General features: G+C 35.2%; 1 pseudogene; it reads right to left on the bottom strand.

Annotated features, from left to right (window-relative positions):
* Positions 1-4,729: 4,729 nt before the first annotated feature.
* LOC120151652 lies at positions 4,730-6,119 on the bottom strand (annotated as a pseudogene).
* Positions 6,120-7,663: the final 1,544 nt, after the last annotated feature.

Raw genomic sequence — 7,663 nt, 5'->3', positions numbered from 1 at the left:
GAGACATTCTTGTATGGAAAATACAAGCAAGTTCTACTATCGACAATTGTTCAAGATGATAATCGCAATATTCTTCCAGTTGCTTTTTCCATTGTTGAAGAAAAAGATACAAAATTTGGGGGAGGTTTTTTGCTAAAAAACTTACGCTTACATGTTTTCACGAGGGAATAAATCTGTGTCATTTCAAATCGCGGTGCTAGGATCAAAGTAGCAATGTACTCTTTGGGTCCAATGTGGCAACCACCCTTGTCCAACATCGGTATTGTGTCTGACATATTGTCACGAACTATCATGGAAAGTTCAAGAAGAATGATGAACGCCAATTACTTGTGCGTATGGGTATATTACATTTCTTAATTTTATTTCTGTATAATTTTTATGGGAACTTAACAATAAGTACTCCATAATTTGCTCAGTTTACAAACTACTACCTCAGACGTTTGAGTCCATGCTTTAAGAATTACGAGGGAAAAACAATCAAGTTTATTTTTTACAATGTTCGACTAAGTCGGGAAACATTTAAAACATATTTTTCAAGTTAATTTGGACTTTGAATTATTTTTGATAAATTTTTGACAAATTCAATTAAGTCCAAAAATAATTTTGTAATTTAATGTTATATCAAAATATTAATTCTACAAAAACATTACAAACTAAACAAGTTTATCGATGATGTGTCTCGAATGTGTTCCACAAGGTGGTGACTGTCTATTTTAATGAGGGTTTCTTCGTATAAGTTATTATTCTTCCTCACTCTCATCATCATCAGTAGCAACAACAGCAACAGTAGTATGTACATTTTGTTGATCAGGGACAGATGTCAATGTACCACCTCCATAGAATAAGGATCACGGAGGTGTATGACTAACAATCCTACCGTTCATAGAAAACTGTGAAAACATAGATATCGATGAATGCGAAAATTGGGTTGGAGGTGTCTGAGTCTGCGGTAGTGTATCACCCGCCAAATATGATGCATATGAAGCCCATGCTTGATCTACAAGCATGGAACTGTAATATCCTCTTGGAGGGGGTCATAAAATCCTTTGGTGATGGCATTAGAACCTGCTGTGGTGGCATATGAAATGAGGCGATGGAGTCTGAAACAGTTGTGGAGCCATCTGAAATGGTTGTATTCCTATCTAGAATGCATGCGGAATGTAACCCGGTGTAGACGGTGGTTGTTGTGATGGTTCTGGTACATCAACTGAAGATGAACCGAAAAAGTCTGCTCTTTGTCCACTAGTCGAGGGACGATACGACTGTGACGGTGAATGCCTTTCTCGACGTCGATAAATGCTTCGGTTCGTGCTTCCTAGAAAAGTATGAATGCCTTACTGTTCGTGTTGAACCACTATTAGTAGTCATTTGTAATTGAATACTGATCCACATAAATCGCCTACCTACGAGGAATGCGTCCACATCAATCCTCCCACATTATCACCCAGTCGCTGCATTTCATCAACCAGATGACTTTTTTTCCATGTCTATCGATGTTATGCAAGTTGTCGAGATTCATAGGTTCTTCTGGAATAGATTGTACGAAACCAAATTGTCGGAGCACACGATCAGTCAGATGCCACTCGACAATAGCATAACATATCAGAGAGACCACTGTCATCCATACATATTGTGGACCACTCATATTAGGTGGGATACAATGCCTTATTTCATCAGCAACATAAGGACTCCATTGAAACTACAACAAATATATATAATTTTTTTCAAAATAATATTTTTAATTATATAAAGATAATTAAAGATAAATAACAAAATTTAAATACATGTGTACTAACTTTTTGATCAATGAGTAGTCAAATTTCTTCTAATTCGTATAATATTTCATGATGAACTTTCCTTACACATGACCACCTATTCAGTGTAAAAAATATTCATTATACACTCAAAGAAATTATTTATATACGAACTCGGTATTAAAATTACCTCAACAATAACGGAAAGACTAACATGTTCTTCACCACCGAATATAAAAAAAGCATGCGATACCACGCTCATGACTGTAGAAGCAGGAGACATCCACCGATAGTATTTTTTCAATAATCAGTTGCTCGGCACATTTCTCTATACATAGATGCCAAAACTACGGAGCCCCAACTGAATAACCCGACAACTCGAAAAACGGTGAGGTGACGTAATCACATACAATGAACTTGGTTATGAGATTTATCGAGCATCAAGATCCCTCCTATGAGTCGTAATATGCAAGCTCGAGCAAATATTTTAGCCTCTTCCTCAGAACAGTCGTCGCTCAACTGTCGAAAATTTGTAGCCAATAATGATAACGATATTCAACCACCGTTGAAATTAGACGGAATACCTCCAAGATACTCCTCGCACAAGGAATGTCAATCACCATCCGCCACACCAGAAATGACATCCCCATCTACCAGAAACACCAAATGTAAGGAAACATCCTCCAGTGTAATAGTGTACTTCCCACACGGTAGATGAAATGTGTGTGTCTCTGGTCTCCTCCTCTCGATCAGTGTAGAAATAAGGTTAGATTCAAGGTTACAATTTCTTTCATATCTAGCTATGTAACCGAATCCAACCTCGGCTAAATACGGCCAAACACGATTCGGTATCTCTAACATAGCGTTATGAATAAATGGATCTAATATACGATCATTCTGCTAATTAAATAAATAATATACAAACTAAAATATAAACTAATACTAAATAAATAAATAAATAAAACATTCAAAATAATTAACATAACATAATTTCAAATTGTTAATGTATCCACAAAATGACTTGAGATATGATTTCTATCTAAACACAGCAATCCGCCTTCAATTTTATAATTGCAAAACATAAAAAAATTAGCACAATCAAATATAATAAAATAATACACTATTTAATGATTATAATATAATAAAAATATTTTTACCTTCTAAAAAAAATAAGACAACACACTTGAAACTGGTTAGAAGGAATGGTAAAAGTAAGAAGAAAAGTGTTTTTTGGTGTGGTTTGAGAGTTGTATGAGGTGGTATTTATAAGGGGAGTAATAGGTGGTATTTATAAGGGGAGTAATAGGTGGTAATTAAAGGGGAGTGACGGACGGTTGGGGGTATTTATGGAACGTGTGAATGGTGATCTGCGCCTTCCGTGGCGTGTCAGTTTTCCCCGTGAAAGCACGGATGGTGATCCATGCTTTGCCCGCGTGACGTCAGCTCAGATGAAAATCACCATCTGCGTCTTCCATCCATGTCAACAAATGGGTGGTAAATCGATAAAATTTAATCAATAAGTGTCTGACAAGTAATTATGATTGTTTGGGGGTAATTTGTGGGTGAAAACGTCCTTTAATTGTTCACACAAATTTAGGCACGGTTATTTTCTGGGTTGGGATCCAAATAGATTCCTTTTTTTTAACAATCACGTGCATGAATAAATGTAATTTAATTCCACAACTATTGCCATGTAGCAATGTGAAAGATGACATCTCAACTAGGGTTTTACTATATGATGCAAGCAAGGCTGAAATTCAACATTATTTTATATGCAAATAGAATTAAACATTGGTTCAAAAAAAAATACAGGTCAATCCAAGTGTCCAACGTTACACTTTTAAGTATCGGGTTACCACCACAATTAAAAGCAACCATTAAATAACACGTCACTTTCATAAAATTTTATAATTTTTTCAAAATTACCTGAATATGAGATGTGTCATTTAACAACGAAATTTAACGTCCCCGTAACATCTAAAAATATAATATTAGAAACATGAAAAAAAAGTTTAGGTACCTAAATGAGAAAACCATTATAATTTGAACACTTATTTTTGTATTAAGTCAAAGTGTAAAAGACTGGTAAAAGGAAATGGAAGGCAAAAGGAATGTCAAAAAACCAACTCATTAAAAAGAGTGGCAAAGAACTTAATTCAGGTCACACCACATTTCTCAACTCGCATGAAAATTTCAGAGCATTGCTATAATCTATGGGTTCATTCACTTTTAAAAGTTAGTAAAAATAAATGCTCTTACAAAATCTCCCTGCACATATTGCCAAGCCAGCTTGCAGATTTCTCAAAGAAAGGAATGGAAAACAGTGGACAAATTTGAACTTCAAATCTCCTCCAAATAACATAATTTTGGATATGCAATCACTAATAAGCTGTAGCGATCAACACCCGATACAGAAAACCGGAAGCCTCAGAGAACTCACATAGCATCCAAACAACATGCAATAAAAAAATATGCTTCAGCTGATAAACAATTGATGTACTTCTAACTGAAATTTTCATGCCACACGAAATAAATACATTCACAGTCTATACCTATAACACCATATGAAATAAATACGTTAAAAAGCATTTCAAGTTGAACAAAATGTTCATAAGAAGTTGAGCAAATGGTAAATAGAAGAAAGAAGAGTTGAGCATCATTTTGGAAGACTGTTCGTATCATATACCAAGTAATGAAGCCAAATAGAAGAAAGAAGAGTTGAGCATCATTATGGAAGACTATGTTCGTATCATATACCAAGTAATGAAGCCACAGAATGTGCTAATCACATGATTTCAGTCCATTTCCGTAATACAAATGAAAAATAACTTCTAAATGCAAGAGGAGAACTATTACAGCAATATTTGCCAGAAGCTATGCACATAATTGGTTCAAACAAGTACACACAAGACAAGTTGTGACAGAAAGCAAGGGAATTGGAATACATATCATTGCGTGCAAAAACTTTGAGAAGCTCACACCACATATTTCATAGGAATATATGTTACAAAATATCTAAAAATGGATTGTGCGGTCCATTTAGCCAACTTATTCGCATTGTTCTTCAACTCGGTAGCCAAAACAGCCCCCCTCTGTGTCTCCAACTTTTGCCTCCAATCAACACCAGAATACTTGGAATCAAACTCGTTAAGCGCATTCAAAATAAGGAACGACTTCTGATTATTAACCTCGACAACACTCTGAACTTCGCATCGAGCAACCAAATGAATATCATTATCAAGCTTCCACCTTCTATACCTATATGCCACAGAAGCCACCTCATCACCTTCATTGGAAAATGGGTTTGGCTCATCAAAACTAACTTTATTCCCATCACTAAGCAAAACATGCTGTGAAAAATTCTGATTTACATAAGCAGCTTCGACACTCAACGAATAAGCAGAATTAATATCATCTTTTGCTTCAGGCAGTGGCTCTTGAGAGGTCTCATGGACCGACAGCAAATCTAACTGTGACACGTCTCTTTTATCGAAAAATAATTTATTCCCAACACGTTGAATTACAATATCCCAAGAATAAACTGACCTGGGTGCACACATCAATGTTGCCAGTATCGTATCAGTGGCAAAAACAGTTGCTTTGTCCTCATTGGCAAGCCTTCGGATCACCGGATCATCGGTGGTGGTGACTTTAAAGAAGTTTCTGTTCTTAAACCTCCCGAGTCGACGTTCATTCTTCGGTGTGATTCGATCAAAGGATCAATCGTAATATTACCATAGAGGAGTAAATCTTCGGGTTCGGGTACGGTAAAAGATAATTTCGAGAATGTTGAGAAAGGGATTTGATCGAGCATGTTCCATTCCGGTTAGATATCGACTGATGATTTGAAAAATGCCGCTTCACGACGCTGCTGGTTCTGGTTCAACCGGTTGAGATTATAAAGCCAATCACGGCGGGCTCTTTCTTTTTCAGCCTCTCTTTTTCGGGCCTCAACTTCTTCGTCTCGTAGTTGTGGGAGTTGAGGTTGGTTTTGGTTGAACCGCCACTTAGGGCCAAATTTAGGTCGAGTCGGTGGCTTAGCGTCGACTAAACGGAAAGACGAATCGTCGTCCGGGTTTGCAAGAGGGAAAGCATCGAGGTCGAGCGAGAAATTGAAGTGAGACTCGGAGGCTGAGCCCTGTTTCCATGAAGAAGGGCGGTTCGATGGGTTGCCGTTTGCGAAATACCTGGTGAAGTCGGCGATTCGGCCGAGCTTTTCGGAGCGGGATAAGGGAGCAAAAGGAACCTGAAGAGGAAGCGTGGCGGCAGCGGCAGCTGGAGTGGTGGAGAAGTCTGGTGGACCCCAGACGTCGTTATTAAACGGAACGGCACCGACTTCGAAAACTCCTACCATTGTCAATGTATCTCTAGATTTTGCCAAGGGTGGCGCGTACGTGAATACAAAGAGAGTAAAATCGTGAGAGAGAAAATAGAACCCTAGACTAGAGTGGTATATAGACTACCCGCTCGTTTAGCCGACGTGTTTCGACTGAGGACTTAAACAGAGCGGTTTAAAAAATTCGTAATTATAAATGATCTTGAATTTTAAGGTCCGCGACTCGTGTCATTTAACCTGCGGGGTAACATATTTACCTGCGACCCGTTAAATAATAATAATTTTAAATGCTTTAAATATAATAAAAAATAATATTCTAAATTACTACACCTTTAAAAATTATCTAACAACTTGAAAAGTCCATTACACTATAAAGTCTCAAAATAAATAAAGAAATAAATAACACAATAATAACATTAAGTTTAAAATAAAAATACCATAACACTAATAATACGTCTCAATAATTCTAAATAAAGTCAACATCAATAATATTTAATGTTTTTTTAATCTTTGGTATAATTAAATCTTCTATTTTTCCAATCATCGGAGACTTATCTACTTCATCTACAATATAAGAAATATCATAATATATTAAATAGTTTAAATTTTGAAATCAAAAGTAAATTTATAAATAAACAATTTTACTAAACATTAAGAATTGCAATATTTACCTTCAACCTCAAATCCTAACAACCAATTTTTGGTACATATCAAATATTAAATATTTTTTTGGAAGGAGACAACTTCGGTAATTGTTACTTTACCTTTTTTAATTTAATTATTATATTTATACATGGTTTAATATTTTGATTTGTTTTTTTCCTGTTTTTTTAATGTATATGTATATAGTTTTTCTTATAATTAATTATTGGAGTATCATAAACGCTGTATATCAAAGATTGAATATTTTCCGGAAGGAGACAACTTCGGTATTTGTTACTTTACCTTTTTTAATTTAATTATTATATTTATATGTGGTTTAATATTTTGATTTGTTTTTTCCGTTGTTTTTTTAATGTATATGTATATAGTTTTTCTTATGATTAATTACTGGAGTATCATAAACGTTGTATGAGTTATTTATATATATATTTATGGTATTAATTATAAATGGTAAATACATATATAAAAAGATGGAAACATTTTTGCTTATGTTATCCCATATGTATAATTAATATATTTGAACTTCAAAATTGTATATTATCAAATTAAAACGTGAATTGGGCTTCAGATTTCAGTGCACATAAAACGTGAATTCTCTTCCATAAAACATAAAATAAATTGAAAAAAATAATTAAATTAGGCGGGCTACCCGCTACGCCCGTGAGTATACCCATTAAACCCACAGGTTTAACGGTCCAGGCTAATAAGCCCGCAATTTAAATGAACTTTATTTTTTTAGGCCCGAAGTTCGCACGGGCCGTTGGTTATACGGGTAGTCAACGGGCCTTAGCCCATATACCCAGCTCTACCGTAGACCAATGAGATTATCTATATAGTTTTAAGGCTACATTTGGTTCATGAAAAATAAGATTATTTATAAGATTATTTTTAAGAATAAGATTTCTGGGAT

This window comes from Hibiscus syriacus, unplaced genomic scaffold, assembly GCF_006381635.1.
Source record: "Hibiscus syriacus cultivar Baekdansim isolate YM2019G1 unplaced genomic scaffold, ASM638163v2 tig00111064_pilon, whole genome shotgun sequence".
Taxonomy (NCBI): domain Eukaryota; kingdom Viridiplantae; phylum Streptophyta; class Magnoliopsida; order Malvales; family Malvaceae; genus Hibiscus; species Hibiscus syriacus.
Note: the sequence above shows the minus strand (reverse complement) of the source record. Positions and strands in the feature narration are given on the sequence as shown.